The sequence below is a fragment of the Epinephelus fuscoguttatus genome, linkage group LG16, assembly GCF_011397635.1.
Source record: "Epinephelus fuscoguttatus linkage group LG16, E.fuscoguttatus.final_Chr_v1".
In the NCBI taxonomy this organism is placed as follows: domain Eukaryota; kingdom Metazoa; phylum Chordata; class Actinopteri; order Perciformes; family Serranidae; genus Epinephelus; species Epinephelus fuscoguttatus.
The window spans coordinates 13,322,775-13,346,250 of NC_064767.1; the positions used below are offsets into that span (position 1 = coordinate 13,322,775).

General features: G+C 42.3%; 7 non-coding genes across 7 annotated transcripts; all 7 read right to left on the reverse strand.

The window, feature by feature from the left end:
* Positions 1-18,667: 18,667 nt before the first annotated feature.
* Positions 18,668-18,741, reverse strand: trnat-agu (transfer RNA threonine (anticodon AGU)). Its single transcript has one exon. It is a non-coding gene; the product is annotated as a tRNA-Thr (tRNA).
* Positions 18,742-19,306: 565 nt separating this feature from the next.
* On the reverse strand, positions 19,307-19,380 carry trnat-agu (transfer RNA threonine (anticodon AGU)). The gene has a single exon. It is a non-coding gene; the product is annotated as a tRNA-Thr (tRNA).
* Positions 19,381-19,812: 432 nt separating this feature from the next.
* trnat-agu (transfer RNA threonine (anticodon AGU)) lies at positions 19,813-19,886 on the reverse strand. Its single transcript has one exon. It is a non-coding gene; the product is annotated as a tRNA-Thr (tRNA).
* Positions 19,887-20,155: 269 nt separating this feature from the next.
* Positions 20,156-20,229, reverse strand: trnat-agu (transfer RNA threonine (anticodon AGU)). Its single transcript has one exon. It is a non-coding gene; the product is annotated as a tRNA-Thr (tRNA).
* A 367-nt stretch (positions 20,230-20,596) lies between these two features.
* On the reverse strand, positions 20,597-20,670 carry trnat-agu (transfer RNA threonine (anticodon AGU)). The gene has a single exon. It is a non-coding gene; the product is annotated as a tRNA-Thr (tRNA).
* A 377-nt stretch (positions 20,671-21,047) lies between these two features.
* On the reverse strand, positions 21,048-21,121 carry trnat-ugu (transfer RNA threonine (anticodon UGU)). Its single transcript has one exon. It is a non-coding gene; the product is annotated as a tRNA-Thr (tRNA).
* Positions 21,122-21,425: 304 nt separating this feature from the next.
* Positions 21,426-21,499, reverse strand: trnat-agu (transfer RNA threonine (anticodon AGU)). The gene has a single exon. It is a non-coding gene; the product is annotated as a tRNA-Thr (tRNA).
* Between the last annotated feature and the right edge of the window lie 1,977 nt (positions 21,500-23,476).

A 23,476-nucleotide genomic window follows, 5' to 3' on the forward strand; every position in this document is an offset into this window, starting at 1 on the left:
CTGGTCGCTCAAAATGTAAGCAGTGAGAAACTGTGGTTCAACAGTGCACAACATCCCTCCAGTTAGAGAGCGCAGATGAAACAGATGCCTGCTGCCTTCAGATGGCTGTAAAGAGAGTCACCGGTGTAAAGGAAAGGCCTTCGGTATGTAGCACTAAGGCACATCAGAAAACACAAGCGATGTTATTCATGTGTTGAAAAGAACTCTCCTCAGTGACAGCTACCAAAGACAGGGCAAACTCGATTGAAGCACACAGTGTCCCTATGACATGGTGTCATCAGAGATTGGCTACAACACACACTTTCGCTCTGTCCCCTTTAGTTTTCCGCCGGGCCTCTGGAACAGACAGAAGAGCTCTGCCCGGGGACCTCAAAGTACGTCCTGGCACGTACAGCACTCAGAGGTCGGAGATATAGCTGTGAAAGAGACCATGAAGAACCTTAAAAGTAATCAGTAAAATCTTAAAATCTACTCTAAAACATACTGTGAGCCGGTGCAAAGAGGCTGAAACTGGAGTGATGTCATGTCTCTGGCAGCTGAGTTCTGTACAATCTGGAGTCGATTAATAGATTGCGACCCTCCTGTGTGCTGCAAGCTTAAATCCAAAATGTTGAACTATTCCTTTAAGTAACCTCCAGCTAACCCCTGATCTAATCTAATCCCCTGTAAATTCTCATGTTGTTCCTTGGTATCTCCATGAGTCATAATGAAAGGTGGGAAATGACAGAAAAAATGACTCATAATGACTGACATAAATCATAATTAACTGCCTCCATTCTGTACACGCTCATCACCTCGCGTCACATCATTTTACAGACCACATGACCAGGGTTGGTGGACTTTGTTCCATACAGCACGGGTGTTTGGCTCAGGTCACTGTGTCAGCAACATCACAGAAACTAAAACACACTTTAATGCTGCCAAGTCGTCTCCAGAAGGAATACATTTAGGGCTTCCCTGAATCAGACAGAGAAGAGGATCCACTGGGGATTTCTCACCATATCCTCCTGAGACCTGAATATTGGTTTGGTATGCATTTTTAATGTCTCCTAGCTATTGGGGATCAGTAGGACCCGATATGTATAAAAAACTAAATATTGTCAACGATAATAAAGTCCCAGTGTCCTCAAACCTGCTAAGCGCAACAGCTGCAGGATGGTTGTTTGTGTGTGTGTGCGGGTGTGTGTGCGTGTGTGTAAGATGTATTTTTAGTATTAAGTCTAGTACTTATGTACCTTTATTTATTGCACCATGATTACACTTAATTTTGTTGTACTCATACAATGACAATAAAGATTCTATTCTTCTTCTATTCTTAAATGAGACGATAATAAAGTCCCAATGTCCTCAAATGAGACGATAATAAAGTTCCAGTGTCCTCAAATGAGACGATAATAGAGTCCCAGTGTCCTCAAATAAGATAATAAGAAAGTCCCAGTGTCCTCAAATGAGACGACAATAAAGTCCCAGTGTCCTCAAATGAGACGATAATAGAGTCCCAATGTCCTCAAATGAGACGATAATTAAGTCCCAGTGTCCTCAAATAAGATAATAAGAAAGTCCCAGTGTCCTCAAATGAGTACTTCCTAATTAACAGTGTCTTAGCTTGTTTCCATTGCTAAAATTGATCAAATTTGTCATACACATATATCCATATCAAACTACAAACATTATTAATCATAAATGAACAAGTTGCAGTCATAATACATAATCAGGTTTTGGACCTTCTGCAGACTTGCAGAGGTGGCTGCCATCTTTCTTTACATGAATTTGTATATTGTGCTCTTATTACCACTAGATGGCACAGAATAGTGTCCAGGAACAAGGACAATAGGTCTCAGTTAAGCAGAATGAAGTATAAGGACAAGTAAACCCAAAATGTGATGTCCTCTTAGGGCACAGGGTCTCAGGAGGATATTCTGTTACTGGTGAAGGGATAATAACTTTACAGGCACAGTTCATCCTGATCCCACTGAGACATGTGGTTCATGAGGAGAAGTTTCCAGTTCCAATTATATAGAAACCCTCCATGTTGCCCCGTGAGTGGGAAGAACAAAGGAAACAGAACAAGACGTCAAACAGAGAAAAACAGGACGACCAGCTGAGAGTTTCTGCAGTGGGAGGAACAAACAACCACCATCTCTGCGCCAGTCAGGAGACCATGGGCGCTCAGACTGCAGGGTTCTGATCAGGATATTCATGTAATACAAAAAACTGACCTGCAACAGTGTCAGCGTGTAAACAGTCCTGCAGCGTGCATTCATAACTCACATCAAACAGACTGAGAAAGTGACCTGAAATGGACAGGAGCAGGGAGAAATGGACAGTGGAATGTGAAATGAATTTCAATTTCACCTTGATCACGTAGGTCACACTTTCTATTCTTGGCTGGAGCTGCATGGATATGAAATGTAAAGGATTTGAGGGTATTAATGAACACCCTGTCTTTATCCCACAACTCCACTGCAGGGATGAGGCAGAGGGAATTTCGATGCTAGTGCTGTAAAAATGCTCTCTGATAATATTAAGGAGTGAGGATCAGTGAAGTCACTGGTAAGCCAGATATGATTTTGAAAGGTCAAGACTTTTTACAGTGCCGTGATATACTAAAGCAAAACCTAAAGCAGGGGCTGGGAGTTCCTTTAAAGCCTCTTCTCTATACATCACAGAACTGCCTCTGCATTTTTATTTCAACATCCTCATACAACTGATCATATGATATTCCAAAGAAAATGCACGCACAATAGTTTGTATGATATTGTAAGCAACGTGGGTGTGTGAGAAGGAATGAAACATGCCAACACGTTCTGGCTTTTCCTTATAACTTTAGTAAAGTCCCAACACAGGGTCGGTCAAGCCATTACGCCTCCTGAACCCCGTGACCTCACCTCCCGTCTTCTTCTCCTTCTTCTTCTTCTTCTTTCTCCAACTACCAGCTGCCTGAACAGCACCAACTCATGGAAATACCTGATACCAGAACATCACTGTTAACACTAAATATATGTAAAGAAGTTGGTACATATAAATTCAATAGTATACTAAAACTAAGTTTGTACTATTATGATTACGTGGCACAATTTCACTCTTACAATATCCTACAAATTAGCGCTCCGCGAGCCACATTCTGTCTGTGACATAATTAATGTAAAATTACTGTGGTCAGGTTTAGGAAAGGAAACCTGGTGAGGTCATACCTTAAAATGATTCAAAGTTTACACTGCACGAATTTCGGTCTCCTGGGAAAAGTCCTGTGCTTTGTGATCCATCCATCGCCCCAACCTGCCTCCTAACTGGACGGCTTGGGATCGTTTTCTTCTTTATTCCCATAAGCGCATTGGTCACGTGATTGCAGCCTTTCAAAATATGTGGGTTATGCATGAATTGCTGGCTCATCATACTGTGGGATATGTAAGGATTTTGGTGCATTACCAATTATTAAAATGAAGCCAATGCAGAAGTGCAAAAATCTGCAGTTCTTTGAATGGCCACTTGAGGCTGGCTCCAGAAGCCAGTCAATCCACTTAGACCCCTCATGTTGCCCAGCCTTACTACAGAAATGTTTACAGCCTGGTACAAAAAACAGTTTTGGTCTCTATGGCTAATTTCCTTGTTCATGTGTAACACCACCGGTTACAGATGACAACTGTATGAGGGGTGAAGTTTTCCTTGGCTTCTCCACCCTTCACTCCTTCACAGCTCCACCCTCTCGCCCAAATCTTCTCACTTCTAGATAAAAAACAAAAAACAAAAACATGATGGCAACAGCCATATGCCTATCTTTAGGCTTCAAAACAAGGGTCCACAAACTGATGGCTGATGTCATATTAGCTATGTCCATTATTTTTTACAGTCTATCATATTGCCCAATAACACAAATAACAATTCAGTCAGGACTACTTTAGTCAGTGACAGCTTTATTTCTAGCCACAATTTCATATTTGATGGGTGGCTCTGTTCTGGGACCTCTATGATGACGGTTGTCCAGAAAAAAAAATGGAAGGAACGTCAGGAAGAGTAACAGAGGAGATCCCCTTTGCCATCAAGGTCTGATGTTTTGTTCATCAATCCATCCATCCCGACCTCCTCCCTATCAGGACTTTGTCACTCTATGATAACGTCAACGGACTTCCTCCTTTGCTTCCATCATAATTACTGCAGCCTCTAAAGGGATTTTTCACACTAACGCACATAAATCGTATATCTATCATTCTTGAGCACTTGATGAAATGACTCATTATTTGGTTTTCTTGGGAGGACGGTCTAATAAAGACAAGACCAAGGCCGGCTGAACCGCTCTCTGCACACAGTAAGAAACAGCAATAAAATCATCTCTGTAAACAGACACCTATGCAGTTAGCAGGGGGCTTGTTTAGTTCAATGATCTTTAGAGAATAAAACCCAGGATGGAAAATATGCACAATTCCCATAACCACTGTTTATGGATCACCTCATTTTCATTATCAACCTCCTGCTGCTGCCAGGATAGAGATGCAGAATGAATATGATCACACAGAACAGCTTTGTATTTGATTGCACTTTCATATGACTCTCTGAGGTGTTCAGTGGCCCTGAACCATGACTGGGCAACCGTTTCCTATCCTGCAAAACAGCACAGCAGCTGAACCGAAGGTGTACTAATCAGTGTAGTGTTTGGTTGGAGTGAAACCCTACAGGCTCTTCTCCCTCAGCGGTCGCTCATCTCTGACCTAAACCATGCCAAGAAAACACAGCCGGGATCACGGCGGCATTGCCAGATCTCCTCTCTGAGGGAAACAAGTACTCAGGTCTGTTGACTTCACTTGGCGAGCACTGTGGATGCACTCATTCACTTGAGAACAGAGTGACGGATGACTCATCTGTCATACAACACACACACACACACGCTCATTAAACTGGCACATGTGAAAGTCAAATTGCGCCTGGATTCACTTTTTAATGCAACAAATTTGTTGAATCTACTCTGGAGTTTGTTTTCGCTCAAGCTTGTTTTTTGCTAATCATTAAAATTTAAATTACATCTGAAATAAATAAGTTACGACATGTTTTAATTGAATTCAGCCCCCAGCTCTCCTCCACCCACCCTTAACATCAGGCGATGTCACATTAGGTTTTGAGTTGAACAAACATTTCTGTGGAGCAGCAGAGCGGCTCTGGAAGCAGAAATAAATTACCTGAGTTAGACTTCATTAGCTCAGCCAACTACGACACTTGGCAACCTCAGTGACATGAAAGAAACTCTGGTCAAAAATATAATAACTATGTAAATGTCAGTGCCTTGTTTTTCCATTCAGTACAAACTAGCTAGCTAACTGAGAAATCTACAATTTTACAATACCATTTTATTTAATAAAAACAAATGATAAATGAATGAATCAGGCTTAATACAATTAGCAACATGTGTTGCATTATACCACATTTATTTTCACTTTCTAATACTACAAGACTTTCAGACAAGGAAAGACCTACAATAATAATAATTATACCAATAATAACAATTAACATTTTTTTATGCCACAAAGTTTAAAAGTACTTTACATGCTTGAACCTTAAATCAAAATCCAGGACTACTGTAACGTAAAAAAAAAAAAAAAAATCGGATAATGAAAGTAAAATACATATTATTTTAAAATATTCTTAAAAATAAAATATAACTTAATATTCAACAGCAATAATGACAAAACACATAAACCAATAAATAAATAATTAAGTAAACATATGTTAGCATGAATAAAAGGCTTTTTTTAAATAAAGGGATTAAAAAGATGTGGCTGATTCGGTAAACCTGATATTTTTTAATCTCTTTAAACAGATCTCTGCTTATGAATGCAGAGTGTGTAGGCAACAAGACAATATTTTGGTACTGAAAGCATTTATGTTTGAGTTTGTAGTCCGTTTGTAGTCCAAATAGTATCAGCCAATCACATTTGAGCAGGCTTCGGCTGCATGAAGGGGAAAAGTCCACATCGAGAGTAAAAGAGTCCGAATGCATTGGCTAAAATACAATCTAGGAAACCATTGACAGCAAAATCTCTGTCTCTTTTGGTCTTGAATTGAGGAAGTTCCTTAGTTGATAAAAATACAGTTGAGCAACATTTGTAACTTGTTTTTCAAACGAGGGGGTCATCAAGTAGGTTTCTGGCTGCAGGTTTGACATTTGTAGACAAGAGTCCAGGGTGATTTTGTGAATTGTGATTGACTTTGGAGGATCAAAAAGTCGGGTCATGAGCAGTGGGTAATAACCTAAAGAATGAGGTCACGGATACAAGCAGCCCAAATGAGTTTCCTCAGAAGGGAGGCTGGGCTCAGCCTTAGAGATTGGTTAAGGAGCTTGGATATCCGGAGGGAGCTTAGAGTAGAACCTCTGCGCCTTGGCGTCGAAAGAGGTCAGTTGAGGTGGTCCAGGCATCTTATTAGGACACCTCTTGGGCACCTCCTGTTAGAGGTGTTCCGAGCACGTCCAACTAATTGGAGGCCCTCAGGCAGACCCAGAACACGCTGGAGGGATTACATATCTCATCTGGCCTGGAAACGCCTTGGGGTCCCCCAGGAGGAGCTGGAAAATATTGCTGGGGAGAGGGACGTCTGGAATACTTTGCTTAACCTGCTGCCCTGGCAAGATATAAGTGGTTGAAAATGGATGGATAGCCGGATGGATGGATGGATCAAAAAGGAAGATTTTAGACAATTTTCATGTCATCTGGATGACAGTTGTTTTGAAAACTGTGTTTACTGTGTATGATATGTCTCAGTGGCAGCATGTACACACAGAACAACAGGGGACCCAGGATGGAGCCTTGGGGAACATCAAAGGACAAATGGGCCACAGCAGAGGACAAATGACTTACAACTACTGAAAAAAACCTTATTGATAATTATTCAGGCTTAGGCACTATCCCTGATGCCAGCCCAATTTCTAGACATTCATGTGAAACCAAATAATCAGAAGTTTGATGTTTGTGAGAATTAACAAGTTACCTTTACACTCTCACAGAGCATGTGAGCGGAGCGGACTGGGTGAAAATTTCCGCTCCTCGCTCGCAGACCTGTCACTTTGCACCGCTCATCCACTCCGCTTGGTTCTGCGCATTCTTTGCTCCGCTCTGCTCCGCTCCATCATAAATTTTATCCCGCTCCACTCGCTCACCACTCCGCTCAAAAAAACTGCATCGTACTACCCTAACCTGTAATCTTCTATTCACAAATAAAACATGAGCTTGGTAGATTCTCCGGGGAAGCCCTCTCCCCTCTCCCCGCAGTCAGGGACCATTCTACACAGTACCGCTGTCGACAGGGTGGAAATAAGTCAAAGTGTGGAGGAGACGGACCGGGTTAGCGGCCGACCTCCGGGGAAGCCCTCTCGCCTCTCCCCGCAGCTAGGGACCATTCTCCAAGGTACTGCTGCTTCTTTTCTCAGTTTCTTTTCTGAAGTACACAGTAAACTCCATAGTTTTGGAAGGAAATAGTGTGGGTGTGCGCAGGTGCAAAGATGCATTCTGCGTGGGGCATGAGCGAAATTGGAGCGAGAGCTAAGGCTCCGCTCCACCTTTTTAAAAAAATAGCCGCTCCTCGCTCAACATAAAATCCTTCCGCTCCCCGCTTCGCTCCGCTCACATGCTCTGCACTCTCACATATTTTGCCTTGTCACAGTTCTGTGGTGTCCCCTCTGTTTTTGAGTTTTGTTCCACTTCATTATGATTCAACCTACCCAAAAAGGTCATCTTTCATCAGTATGTTAATTCATCTTTGTCAAGCACTCAGACTTCCTTTTTTTCACTGATATTCTCACAAAATCAAAATAACGGCTGCTGGATACACACGCCATGTTTGTACCGGGAACATGATGATGTGGATCGCTTCATTATCTCAGGAACAGTGTCCGTGTGGAAATGCCTGCCTTAATGTACTCATTGATGAATATGGTGCCATCCAAATGGTGTTCGTCATTTTGGAGGAACATCATACTCTCTGTCTCTCTGTCTCTCTGTCTCTCTGTCTCGCTGTCTTTCCCTCTCCCTCTCCCTCACACACACACACACATACACACACACACACTCACAAATAAAGTGAGTATATTTTTTTATTATTTCATGTGAGTGAACAGTGCAGCAGTGGGCTTATGAGGAATGATTCTCATCATTCACTCAGGAGAAGACTGTGTGTGTGTGTGTGTGTGTGTGTGTGTGTGTGTGTGTGTGTGTTACCGCAGTGGGCAGTTTGCTTTGTGTGGGCCCCATAATCTCTCAGCAGGATCACAGTGATACGACACACAACCTGCTGTGAACTAAAAGCTCGTCTATGTGCTTCCCACACACACAAACACACACACCACACATCCGCTCATGCTGTTAAACATGGATGTTTACAACTCATCACTCAACCAAAAATGACTGCCTGGGGTGCCTCCAGACCCCAAAGACATTTGATGGAAAACTTGAAGTGCTGTTGTACAAAATTTGATGAGGTAGTCAATAACACGTACGTTCCAGCTGCTAAAGAGCAAGTGCTATCTCTGCCAGTGGGTACAGTTTTAATGCACAGCTGTAGGCTGCGTTTCTGATTATAGTGAGGAGGCAAAGACAAAATACCAAACAGAAAGTATTATTTACAGTCTTACCTAAAAGGGAATTACACCAAGTATAAACATCAGAGTCTGTTTTCAGGTGTTTGGGAAAGCTACTGAATCTGGAAAACATGTTGTATAAATTTGTATTACTTTAATTTAATTTAATTTATTCTATTTTATTCTATTTTATTTTTGTGGCTCCAGATTGAGCTGTGTAAAATCTGATAAACTGTCTTAAGTGATATCATGTGATTGTTGGTGATCAATATGTGACAATGTCAGTTAATATCCTAATTGTCTTGTTGTTAGCTCCTTACCATTATCTGCCTGGTGCCAGGCCACTAGCACTGTTTGAATGTTCAGGATAGGGGTGCGCTTGGATAGAAATGGGGACACAGACATGCCGTGAGAATTTCAAAATAAAGGCTTAGAGATGAGTAGTTAGGGATATGTATTGATGTTTTAACTTTGCATCAATAATCTTGGATTGTTGTTCACTGAATTGATATATCGATCCAGATCGATGTGCTGTTACACCGCTAGTACACTGTCCTTGTCAAATCTTATCTGCTGTGTCTGTCTGCTTGTTGTGATTAAGGAGGCTTTTACATCAGGAGTCCGGGCCTGTATTCGAGCACACTTGATCCCAAAGTCCAGTTCATTTGATAAGTGGGAACACCGTGTACCGTAAGTGGGCATGGCTTGTCAGGTTCCACTTAAAAAGGTAGTTTTGTGGAGTCAGATGTTAAGACCAAATCTGACGTCACTTTGGCCAAGTGTGGTCTTAACATCTGACTCCACAAAGCAAGTAGTGCTTCTGGAACTTACAGTCCCCTGGGAAGACCGAATGGAGGAGGTCTGTGAGCGAGAGAAGGGCAAATAACTTGAGCTGTTAGAGGCCCAAAGAGAGAGTGTTCGATTGGCTCACTGTGAGCCAATCGAAGTGGGCTGCAGGGGTTTCTCAGGGCAATCTGTGCACCAGGCCCTCAGGCTCCTTGGCATCAGAGGGCTGCAGGAGAGTAAAGCCACCAGAAACATCAGTGAGCCTCAAGGTGACTGTGGATCAAGAGGGCAGATCCATGGTGTAGCGCACTGCTTTGACACAAGTTGGGGATTGATCACCGCCGGCTGGGTCGCCCAGGTGAGGGTATCTGATGATCTAAGACCCAAAACACCCTATGACCCTGAGTTCATCACTGACGATGTGTCCAAGCCGCACAACCTAGGTGTTTCAAATAACAAATACGGTTCATGTGTACTTCAGCACGATTCATTTGAACTTACAGTACAGTTAATGTGTACTTCGGTATGGTTCATGTAAGCCTGGGTACAGTTCCTCTCTACTTGGGTATGGCTCATGTGAATTCAGGTACAGTTAATGTGTGCTTGGGTAGAATAGATGGAACAGAATTGAAAGCTTTTATTGTCATTGTCACAAAGAATATTCAACAATGGCCCATGGGTGAAAATAGTTTCTGAGTCTATTTGTGCATGACTTTAAGCTCCTGTATCTTCAACAGGAGGGCAGGAGAGGAGAACAGTTTGTGACCAGGGTGGGAACAGTCTTTAATAATTTTTTTGGCTCAGCAGAGGCACCGGGAGCTGGAGCTATCCTCCAGAGAAGACAAAGGGCAGCCGATGATTCTTCCTGCCATTTTTATCAGCCTCTGCGGCACTTTTTCGTCAGCAGTTCATGTGAACTTGGGTACAGTTTGCATCAGGTGTGAAAACAAACTGTACCAAAACCTGGAAACGGACCAAATCTGCATACCCACAACACCCCTTAATCTCATCCTCTAACCTGCCACAGGTGATAAAGTAGGAAAACAGGTGAGAGGGTCCTTCTTGTTATTTTCTCCAAAAAATCAACAATAGTAGGCATAATGTGAAGGTCAACATCATTGTGTGAGCTTGGGATCTTTACCACACTGTAGCACCGACATAAACAATTGTCAGGTTGCTGATGATGCAAGTGCACTTGGGTACGGAGCATTACTAATGTTAGAGCTGAGCAGCAGGCACCAGTGGAGTGGAAGGAGGCTGTAGTCAGTAGGTGTTTTGGGTCTTAACTTGTTTTGCCTCCATGTCTCATTTTGTATATGAGGATGGTGGTCTGAATCTCATAGGTCTACCTGTTTTAAGAGCTTCCCTGCATGACTGAGAGGATGTAAATGTTTGGTAGTGCCTTTTAATGTATTCATTAAGCTCTTGATTATTATTTCCCCATAAATCCATTAGTCCATTTATCCTTTTAGTCTATAAAATGCAAGAAAACAGTGAAACAAATCCCATTACAGTCTCAAAGAGCCTGAGGCGACGTCTTCAGTGTGCTTGTTTCATCCAACTTCAGTCCAAAACTCAAAGATATTCAATTGACACAATATAAAGGGAAGAAAGAGAAAAGGAACATACTGTTTTCTAGTTTGATAAAAAGCAAACAAAAGAAGATACACTGACTTGGAGTCAGTGTGTGAGAAAAAGGAAGACTCGATGGAGAAAGGAAATAATGAAACAGCTGAAGGTTTTTTTGTCCCCTACCATTCCATCCAGATTGAATTAACACCATTTCTCATCATTAGCATGTCCTCCTTTCCCTTTAGATCACTGATCATCCCATTAGGCCTACTGCATCCTCTTCTCATGGCATCAATTTCATTATCTCGTCCATCCCCGCCTCCTCATCCTCACCCTCCTCCGTGTCCTCGTCCTCCTATTCTCACTCTCATTTGGACTCTGCGCCTAAACCTCCCGACACCCATTGAGCCTCCTGCCATCCCAAAATTCTCCTGCCAACAGGAGAGGCAAGGCTGGAGAGGAGAGGCTGTGATATCGCTCCAGTAGAATGAGGGAGTGAATGAAAGAGTGAATTTGCAGTGGGAAAAGAAGTGTAGAATAATGAACAGGAGTGAGTGAAAGAAAAAGAGCAGATGGATAATTAATACTCCTCTACGCCCAAGTCATTATATTTCTTACATTTCCACCACTTTACTTCATCAAGTTTATTTTCCCTGGGACACTTAATCTCATCAGGATTTCTGCGACGCTGCCAGTTTCTCTCAGATGGGCAGTTTTTCAGCGCATAGTCCCACAGCACAATGTTAACGCTGCAGAATTCAGCCAAATCATCAGGTGTGGCTTCAGTGAAGAGGAGAATTCCATCTGCACTGAGACACAAGAGATCTGTCACCTCTGCTCAGATTAAGTTTTAGCTACTGTTTGATTTACTCAAAAAATGACCATCCTTAACTGATAAAGGGGATTTTTGGAAGTATTTGCAGCTCAGGAGTAGTATGAAATCCACTTTTAAGCTGGAAAGGGTAGAGGAAGAGGAGAATGAGGTCCAAAAATTTCTTAATTTACCTCACACTTTACATTCTGCATCAGGATTTTATAAGAAAATGTCAAATATACAAAAAAGAATGTGTGAAAGTCTGAGATTGATATGGCAAAAGGACCTTGGTAAAGAGATTAATGAGGAAACATAGCAAGATGTGATTTCAAATGTGGGATGGGCTATGAGGGATGTGAGATGTAAGTTTATCCACTATAAAATTGTACAGAGATATTATTTCACCCCTGAAACTGTTTAAAATGGGATTAACCCAGGACAAAACGTGTTGGAAATGTAATAAAGAAGAGGGTACATTTCTTCATGCTATATGGGACTGTCCAAGGGTACTTCCTTTCTGGAAAATGATACTGAAAAAATTTGAAGAGTGGCTTAAAATACCCCTACTAGAATCACCACAGCTATGTCTGTTAGGAGACAAGTCTCTCATACCATCAAGCATAACTAAGGCAGAGCTTGGATTGATGTTAACAGGCTGTATGGTAGCAGCCAGAATCATTTTACGGAACTGGAAGAGCCCATGCAAGCCAGAATTTGTAGAGTGGCTTAAGCTTATGACAGAGAGAGCTGCTTTTGAGAATATGATTGCCAGGGTAAACAATGTCCCAAGCAAAATAAGCCAAATGTGGCAGGCTTTTCTGGCTTGCATTAGGGATAGTGTAGGGTCCTAGTTGACAGGATGGGTATGTGTATTTATATGTGTGGGGATGCACAATGTGTCAGTAACTAGGTTGGTATCAGCTGATACTAGTCAAAAAAAAAAAAAAAAAAAAATATATATATATATATATATATATATATATATATATTATTTTTATTTTCCTCAACATGTCTGTCAGATCGACATCTCGTTGTCATTCGGATGTACAAGTGGCCTATTATTGCTGGCTGCTTGTGATCTTCGGGGTGGCTGTGACTTGTTGAGAGAAAATGGTAATCCAATGATTTGTGGATTTTTTTTGAAATTTTTTTGGAGGTGAAAAAGGATATTATTATTATTTTTTTTTTTTTTCAAATTTAGGCTATATAGTGTTTTTTAGCACAAAATTTGATTTTAGCATAGGCATGTCTTTGTTTTTGTAGAGATCATGTCGTTGTTGGTGGGTTTCTGCTGTCGGCCATAGCGGCGGTTTTGGTGTTGATTTTAGAGACTGGCCGAAGTTCCCAGGTCGATGCATCCCTACATATATATGTATAAGCTCTGTGATATTCATGAGATGTAAAACTGATACGTTATTGCTGCTGCTTTAATCGAAGTTATATACCTTAAAGGAGCAGTGTGTGGGATTTAGTGGCATCTAGTGGTGAGGACTGCAAATTGCAACCACCTGAAACGTCTCCCATGTGCCAAGCTTGAACTCCCGATGAGGTTACTTCAGTGTTCATTGTTCAGGAGGTCATTTTGAGGAGCCAAATTATCTGATTAGGCCTGGTAAAAACACTGCAAAAAGCAGTTTCTAGTGTCAGTGTTTCTAGTCGCAGATGGGCCACTTGCCAATATCGTCCAACGCATTCTCATCCCTACTCTTCAAGTACTGCAGCTTTGACCATGAACATACGGACAGCATGACAATTTACACTGATGACATGTATTGTGTCTTTTCAAAATAACTTAAAATTCTTAACTTTAGGAAACAAAAGCATTTTGGCCATTATTTGGATTAAAATTCAGACAGGAACAAACAGCAGGGTCCTGGATGAAAGTCCGGAGTTTGTTTGGCCCATCTTCTACTCTACTTATTTTCAGGTGCTTATACACTAAAGAAAACATACTTATATTTCTTTCTGTGACTATATACCCCTGAATCCTACTAACTGCACCGTTAAGAATTATCATGAAACCAAACTAAAGTTATTCTAAAACTCATCAAAGACAAAAATGGACAAACCAGTTGACTGTCACATACGTACCTGCTTTTACATTTGAATGCAGCTGCGAATCTTCCACATGCAGAACAGCTGCGCATGTCAGCTGGTGATTGATTCAACTTGATGAGAAAACAAACTTTCTAAAGCAGTTTTAGCCTCCACTCTCCCCATAGATGGAGTCAGCAACAGTCATTAGATCCAGTAATCCTGATGTCCATTTCATTTAGCCTGAGAGGAAGAGAGAGACGGAGAAAGATGGAGATAAAAGAGAATAGACAGACGAGACGAAGAGAGGAAAAAGAGAGGGATTTTGGACTCAGTGCCTGTATAGAATTTTAATACCAGCGTTTAAACATAAATCAGTAGATTTACACACAGGGGCGAAGTCAATCTGTGAAATCAAGTTTAACTTTTGAGTCACTGACCCATAGCAAAGTGTGACACTGCTGACCTTTGAGGTTGTAGCTCAGCTGTGTCTCACTGTCCGCTTCAAAGAGACAGTGTGCAGACATTAGCACATAGGAGTCGATGGTACAAACAGCCATGTGAGCAGTGACCAAGCTTTTAGCACCACCTATTCAACAAGTATGTGTAGATTAAATTTGCTGTGCCACTCTGTGATGTGACCTTGTGTCCTCTGCAATGCTCGCTTTAAAATATAAAAAGCTTTTATGTGTACACTACTATCAGCTAACAATCCCACAATGCAATGCGCCACATATTATGGAAATTATGATAATTCATAAGAGCCCGAAATGTACTGCTCACTGAGTAAACTATTAAGTGTCAGGGGAGTATTTAATGAGTGAGGGAGTGCAGTCACACACAAACACACTGCAAGATGCCTCTGCAAAAAACTCAGAGTTGCAAATTAAACAATGTTTACAAGAATACACAACACACAAATGAGTAGATACGAGATTTAAGACCCGAACAAGCAGAACTCCTGGAGCAGGACGGGGGCGTATATATAAACAATGCAGGTAATGCAGTTCCCCCGGGGCCCTTAGAGAGAACTGGCCCTACAACAACGTCTATGGCGGAGAATGGCCCTTGCAAGTAATTTAGATTGCCACTCTGGAAATACGCCTGTGTTCAAAGAAAAACTCACATGACATTACAGGCAGTGCCGTTTGCACCATGCACACCTATATATCCAGGTGGGTTGCCACATCTCCTTCTCTCTCCTTCCTCTCCATCTGATCTCTCTGCGATGGAGCCTTTTGTTTGGTGTGGTTGACAGCGTGGTTGATATCTTGGCACACCTTTAGCACTCCTTTCATCCGTACAGTGTGGCTGACAGCTTTTGCTGGGGGACACAGATCGCCCCACTTGGAGCTGTTTCTGTTTGCATCTTGTTAGTTCATTTTTGTCAAATACATTTGCTCTTCTTTTGGTAACACATCTCTGACCCTGTGGATTCATTTAAACTTGTGTGAGCTTAGTAGCTTAAAGCAGTCTTAATGACTTCCTTGGGTGAAATTCCCAAGGCGACAACTTTCCTTTCCTGCCCCTGCCACACTATATACCCTTGGAATTGACAAACCCTTCTCCATTATGGTCTCCTGATGGTCATGGGAAAACATTACAACATCTTCTCAACATCTTAACATCACTGTAAACAGTCTGTGTAAGTGTGTACAGTGTACAGTCTGTGGTAGATAAAAATATAATACTATACTAAAACTAAAGTTCGTGCTATTATGTTTTATATGGCACAATTTCACTCAAACAATATCCTACGAATTAGCACCCCACGAGTCACGTTCCATCCTGATCATAAGGTTACGTAATTACTGTTAAGTTAAATTGGTTAGGTTTAGGAAAGGAAACATGGTGAGGTTGTAACTCAAAATAGCTCAGAGTTATTTGGGGAAAGTCCTGTGTTTTGTGACCAATCCACTGCACCAAAATGCCTCCTAACTGGACCGCTTTTTTATACGTTGTTTGAGGCTAAATGTGGCAAAATGTTGCAGTTAATTTCAGTGAGAGCCACTTCACAAACAGCCCCCAAGATAGTAGCAAAGTGTGTGATGGCCTCACAGACCACCACCATCTGCCTCTGTCTAAAGGTACAATATTACAAACCTGTCCCTCATCACCTTGTTTGTTGTTGTGTGAAACATTTGCCCTCCAGTGCCATTTTTTGGTTGTATCTATGCCATCATAAAGAATGCATGGATGTATGAGGGCAGTGACCTACAGTATACAACATCTGAAACAGACGTATTTTTCTTTGTACGTTAAGGAAGTATAAATGAGCCCCAGCGTGGCATCAGCAAGGCATCAGCAACCTGTAAATAAAAACTTGAGTTCGGTACAGGTGACATCCCCACATGTTTTGTGAGTAAAGTCTCAATTCTATAAAACTAAAATTAAGTTGTTTTTTTAAGAGTCAATAAATCAAACTGCAGACTGTTATTGTCCAAAGATTCTCGCACTGTCTGAGCTTGAGGCCTGTTTTCAGTGTCTTTAGTTCAGCCCTGCGGACCACACTCATTAACACATCACTTCTTGTCATCAATGCTATAAACCAGCCTACGGCTCAGTTTACATCCCCAACTACCAAAGCAATATAAAACATTCCAATAGCTCTGTGGTATTGCCTCATTTCATCGCCCTGCAGCTTTTTAAGCAGGTACATCAGACAATAACCTGAAAAAAAAGTTTGAGTCTTTCAGCCACTATCAGAGGTACATCACATAATACAGACACCACCTTATATTCAGTCTCAGGATGACGTATAGGCAGCGAGCGATGCATGCCTTCCATTTTTGTCCATGATACGTATTCAGGTTGTGTTTCGTGCAGAAGCTGGAAGCCATAGCCTACAGGTGTGAGTCCATCAGCGCAGTGGAAGCCACCATGAAATAGTTGCACTGAGCTGGATGGAAATGCATGGAATAAATTGTCAGCCTGTGGAGCATGTGGAGCATGGAGACTGAAGCTATGATGTATGGAACAAATTTCTGCTCTCACGTGGAGAACAACATGATTATTTTTTGGAAAGATTAATGGTTGAGGAGTTTGGTGTTACTCTCTGTGAGCAGCTGCAACATCATCTGTGCAGGGCAAAGTGAAAGTAACTTTAGCTTTATGGGCTTCAAGACATTAGTGTGCAGGTTGTGACTTTCTAATGTAGCGAATGAGCTCACACAAAAGCTTCCTGCATTTCCTCTGCTGGTATTTAGGTTTCCATAATGCTTCAGATGATGGAAGTCACTTCCATAAGGAAAGCAAATGGAAAACAAATGATGGCTGATGTTTAATATGTGTGTGAAAACCCCTGATAGACGTCATGGGACTTTTCAAAGCACAGACTTACATGGATCATCTATAATCTCCAAATCATTGCAAATCACTTCTTATAGGACGATCAGTCTTGTGTAATTACTTCCTTTAAGCTTTCCTGTAATTTCTCCTGCTGCAAAAGTCCTTAAAACCAGCACTCTGAATCACAGTGTGCCGTGACGACTGCAGAATGTGTAATGCCCATAATACAATAATCATGTCTGGCAGCCAATCACTCACTGCATGCATCAATCAGTTCAGATGATAATCCATGGAAGAAATGATCCAGACACATGAACAAACAAAACATCAAGAAAACTCTCCCGAAATCCCGGGGCCCAGATCAAGATCTAAACCTCAAGCTGATCTCTTCTCCTCTGGGCTGTGTGCTAACGTCCCGTCAAGTTTAATTAAAATCTGTCATCAAGTTTTAAAGTTATCCTGATGTATAACAGACAATTAAAGCAGGCGTAAAACAAAAGCTCCCCCACTCACAGCACCTACACTGGTTGTAGCATGCAGCTCCGGATGAAGTGATGCAGCCTGGGGTCACTGGGGGTTTGGGGTCTTTTCAGCATCACACACTCAGCCAGGCAACCCCACCAGGATGGACTCTGTTTGATCCGCAGCCATGTAGAGGATCCTTCTGCTGCTTCAGTAGCACTCCTGATGGCTTCTATTTTCCTACATCCTGTCATTCCCTGGAGACTCAACACTTTGCTGAGGGACATGGATGGATTACTGAACCAGCCTACAGAGGAACCAAAGTGTAAGGAAACCTTTGGTAACACTTCATGAGACAGCCCGCGTTTTAGAGTGTACCTTTCGCCCACTTTCCCAGGAGTTATATGCTAACTCCCGGGAAAGTGGGCAAGAGGTTCACTCTAAAACGCGGGCTGTCTTATGAAGTGTTACCAAACCTTCACTTGAAAAATTTCTAGAGCTGCAATGATTAAGTTGTCAACCAATAGATTAATCACCAGCTAATTTGAACACTGATTAATCAGTTTGAGTAATTTAGTAGTCAAAACGTTCTGATTCCAGCTTCTTAAATGTGAATATTTACTGTCATAGAGGAATGAAGAAACCATGAAACTGTATATCTTTGGGTTTTGGAAAAAACAAGACATTTGAAGACACTATCTTAAGTTTGGGAAACACTGATCAACATTTTTTTGTCACATTTTTTCTGATATGTCATAGACAAAACAACTTGTGAAATCATTGGGAAAATAATTGACAGATTAAGCTCCATTTCTTCAAACTACAATAAACTCCCTTTAAATGTTCCCCATGTCCTGATCCTTTTTGCATTTAGGTCCTAAGTTGAACTGCCTCAACACAAAACAAACAAAAGACAAACGAAGAAGAAGATAAACTTTATAGTATGTGAGCGAGCTGCTCGTGGACAGGTGCCCTGGGCAGCTGAGGATTCAGTGCCTTGCTCAGCGGTGTCTCGGCAGTACCCAGGAGGTGAACTGGCACCTCTCTGGCTACCAGTTCACCCTCCATATTTGATCCCGATGGGGACCTGAGGCTGTGACCCTTCAGGTTCCAACCCAGGTCCCAATGGGCTGAGCTACTGTCGCCCCAAAAGGCACTGCTGGGATTTGAACCCAGGATCTCCTGTTTACTAGACAGGCGCTTTGACCAACTAAGCCACAGTGCCATATGTTTGAGTCTGAATTTGAATTTGAATTTATTTATTTAATTGGGACAAGGCAATTCAAATAGTGTCATTCATTTCATTACATTACCTGATGTGCTGTAAAAATTATAGCTACATCTAATTTTAAACTCCTGTTCCTAGTATGTCACCTCAGTAAGACATGAAGCGACTACAAAGAGACACAAAACAACCAAAAGGAGACATAAAATGACCTCAAAGACATGCAAACCAACTGCAAAGAGAGTTAAGACAGAAAATAACGACTAAAACAGGCAAAATAACCACAAAGAGACAAATAAAATATCAAAAAAGACACAAAAGAGGAAAAAAGAAGAAGATATACCTTATATATCTCTGAGGTGATATATATACACACAGGCCCAAAATACACACATACACAAACAGGACCATTGTGTGGGTGGGGGAGCTGCCCATGGGCGGGTTGGGGGTTTGGTGGTCTGGCGCTGCCAATCTGCCCTCCATGTTTGGTCCTGATGAGGACTTGAGGCTGCGACCCTTCGGGTCCCAACCCAGGTCCCGATGCACTGAGCTACTGCGCCCCAAAAGGCACCGCTGGGATTTGAACCCAGGATCTCCTGTTTACTGGACAGGCGCTTTGACCAACTAAGCCACAGCACCCTATATCACATCAGTAAGACATGACGCAAATGCAAAGAGACACAGAACAACCAAAAGGAGACAAAAAATGACCTCAAAGACATGCAAACAAACTGCAAAGAGACTTATAAAAAAAGCAACTACTAAAACAGGAAAAACAACCACAAAGAGACACAAAACAACCAAAAGGAGAAACAAAATGACTGCAAAGACATGCAAACCAACTGCAAAGAGATTTAAGACAGAAAATAACTACTAAAACAGGCAAAATAACCACAAAGAGACATAAAATAAACAATAAAGACACAAAGGAAGAAGATATACCTTTATATATCGCCAAGGTGATATGTACACACCAATCCGCCCTCCATGTTTGGTCCCGATGAGGACTTGAGGCTGTGACCCTTTAGTTCCCAACCCAGGTCCCTATGCACTGAGCTACTGCGCCCCAAAAGGCACTGCTGGGATTTGAACCCAGGATCTCCTGTTTACTAGACAGGCGCTTTGACCAACTAAGCCACAGCGCCATGTATCAGAAAGAAGGCCCAAAATGCACACATGCACAAACAGGACCTATACATGCATTAAATGAAGAGATGTCAGGGTGAGGGGGCCGCCATGAGCAGCTGGGGGTTTGGTGCCTTACTCAGGTGTGTCTTGGTGGTGCCCAGGAGGTGAGCTGGCACCTCTTCAGCCACCAGTCCACACTCCAGTTTTAGTCCCAGTGGGACCATGAGTCTGCAACCCTTAAGTTCCCAACCCAGGTCCATATGCACTGACCTATTGCCACCCCAAAAGGCACTGCTGGGATTTGAACCCAGGATCTCCTGTTTACTAGACAGGCGCTTTGACCAACTAAGCCACAGCACCATATGTCACCTCAGTAAGACATGAAACTACTACAAAGAGACACAAAACAACCAAAAGGAGACATAAAATGACCTCAAAGACATGCAATTCATTTTTTTTTTAAATCTGTCGTCTTATACACACAGGCCCGAAACACACACACATGCACAAACAGGATCTATACATGCATTGGGTGGGGGGTCTGCCCATGGGCGGTTGTGGATTCTGTGCCTTGTTCAGGGTTATCTTGGTGGTGCCCAGGAGGTGAACTGGGGCCTCTCCAGCCACCAGTCCACACTCCAGTTTTAGTCCCAGTGGGACCTTGAGTCTGTGATCCTTCAGTTCCTAACCCAAGTCCCTATGGATTGAGCTACTGCCGCCCCAAAAAAGGTACTGCTGGGATTTGAACCCAGGATCTCCTGTTTACTAGACAGGCGCTTTGACCAACTAAGCCACAGCACCATATATCACTATGGTAAGACATGAAGCAACTACAAAGAGACACAAACAACCAAAAGGAGACAAATTGACCACAGTAAGACATGCAAATGCACTGCAAAGAGACTTAAGAAAAAAAACCCTACTAAAACAGGCAAAATAACCACAAAAACATATAAAAACAAACAAAAAAGACACAAAAGAAAGAAGACATACCTTATTTATCTCCGTAGGGATATTCAATTTTTCCCACGCATGCGCTGCCGCCCTGGGCATTTGGTGGGCTTGCACCTCCCCAGCTGCCGATCAAACCTCCATGTTTGGTTCTGACGAGGACTTGAGGCTGCAACCCTTCGGGCCCCAACCCAGGTCCCTATGCACTGAGCTACTGCCACCCCAAAAGGCACTGCTGGGATTTGAACCCAGGATCTCCTGTTTACAAGACAGGCGCTTTCACCAACTAAGCCACAGCGCCATGTATCACATCAGTAAGACATGAAGCAAATACAGAAAGACATATACACACAGGCCCGAAATGCATACATGCACAAACAGCACCTATATGAACAGATGTCAGGGTGAGGGCGCCATGGACAGGTGCCCTGAGCAGTTGGGGGTTTGGTGCCTTGCTCAGGTGCATCTCGGTGGTGCCCAGGAGGTGAGCTGGCACCTCTCCAGCTGCCAGTCCACATTCCAGTTTTAGTCCTAACAGGACCTTGAGTCTGCAACCCTTAAGTTCCCAACCCAGGTCCCTATGCACTGAGTCACTGTGCCCCAAAAGGCACTGCTGGGATTTGAACCCAGGATCTCCTGTTTACTAGACAGGCGCTTTGACCAACTAAGCCACAGTGCCATATATCACCTCAGTAAGACAGGAAGCAAATACAGACACACACAAAACAAAGAATACAAAATGACCACAGACAACAGACAAAACATGTATAGCAACTACAAAGAGACACAAAACACAGTGTGTCTTGATCCTGTGTCGGGTGGTGATGGGGCCATTTGCACGTCTGTGCCCAGGGGCCTGTTGTCTCATAATCCGCCCAAGCTGAGGGACCTGCCTGCGAAGTCCCTTCATCCCACTCCCACTCGGTGTTGTTTATGGATGGTGGATGACTGATTTTATCAGTAATGGAGCACTCCAGTATTTCATGTGGTTTTGTTGGGTATGAGATGAACACATCAGCTTGTTACTGTTGAACACATCAGCACAAAACCAGTGTTTAAAACTTGCAAATTAGTTTCTTTTACTTTCTCGTTTTATAGCATAATTCCATTTTCTGCATACTTTTCCTGGGCTGAAATCTTCATTTAGAGGCTGAAATGTATTCCAGAGTAGGGGTTTTTAAAGCATTAAATCTATGTAATGTGCAGTAATGTAAGGACACCCCAGAGATATTTAACCTCTCTGCGCAGCCCTTTGGAATTACACACAAGTTAGTGAAATTAACATCGCATGACCTCTTTAAAGCAAAACAAATCTAGCTCACACACACTTTTGGGCTTTATACAAAAAGCAGTAATGTCTCTCTGAAGACTTTCCATGTCTTTCTGTTAATGACTTACCAAAGTGGTTAGTGGTTAAAGTCTCATTTCATGCCCCACAGCTGAGCTATAAAACCCAAACCCTCTCCATTTTGGAAGGTTTAATGAAGAAATTTAAAGCAGACTAAATCAAATTTGACTCAGCGATATAAACATAATGACTGTTGTCTTATAGTCTGTTCTGCAGAGGAGTGCCGGTGTCTAAAGTGTGGGTCCTAATGGCTCGGCATGACAGCAGTGTTAATTACCAATCTGTTCTCCCACGCTCCTCTCTTTTCTTTTTTTCTCTCACAGGGGTATCACACTGTCACTTCTTTGAAGGGCCAATATTAAGAGGAATTTAAATTTCACGCATCATGAGAGATATTTGTTCAACCCCTCTGGTGAAGGACTTTGGGTCAAAGTATGAGTCAGTCTGTTTTAAAAAATCCCTAATATTTGCACAGAAATACTGAATTTTAATGGACCTATCAGAGCTTTGACATGTTTGCATGCGTTCCCTAAACAACAGTTTAAATTCAGTCAGGCAGAGCTGCAGTGAGTGAAGCGATGTGCCCAGTGGACGGCCTCCAGCACACATGTCGGCGTCTTTTTATTTTTTTCTGTTTGGCAATTAACTTGTGACTGCTATAATGTTGTGGATTGCATTTTGTTCCCGGGAGCATGTGTGGAATCAAAGTTATGAAAAGTCATTCAAGCAATTAGAAAGTGTCCCCATCACATGATGACTATTTGCATCTGTTCTCATTTGGCTATCACTACTCGTCTCATCTCAGTGTTAACCTGATGGGTGAGCAGCACCAATACAACAGCTGCATGACAACCACAACATCATACTCATGTTTTGACAGATTGGGATCAAGTTATGGCCCTGGACACTGTGAGATTCACCAGCCCTGCAGTCCCATTTCAGCCGTAGTCATTCATCTGAAAACCATGTTGATGGTACGTGCCTTAGTGCTGTCAAAAAATATACTGATGAAGAAAAAGTCACTCTTGTTGTTTTTCAGTTTATTTATTTTAATCCTCCATTTGCATCTGCAATCTGTATATGTTTTAAGCAACACATTCTCACTCTGACCTTGTCACATATCGGTGTTTGGCTGTGGAGTTTCCTTGTTGAGATATGACGTGCAAAGTACCCTGAGTGCATTGGTTTTTGAGGTTCTGTGACACAGTGTCAACTTCAGCCTGTTACATGCATTATCTGTTGTCAGAATACACTATCATTTTCACAGGAAGTGTACACTTTTTATACAGTCTCTTTCAAAATAAACGT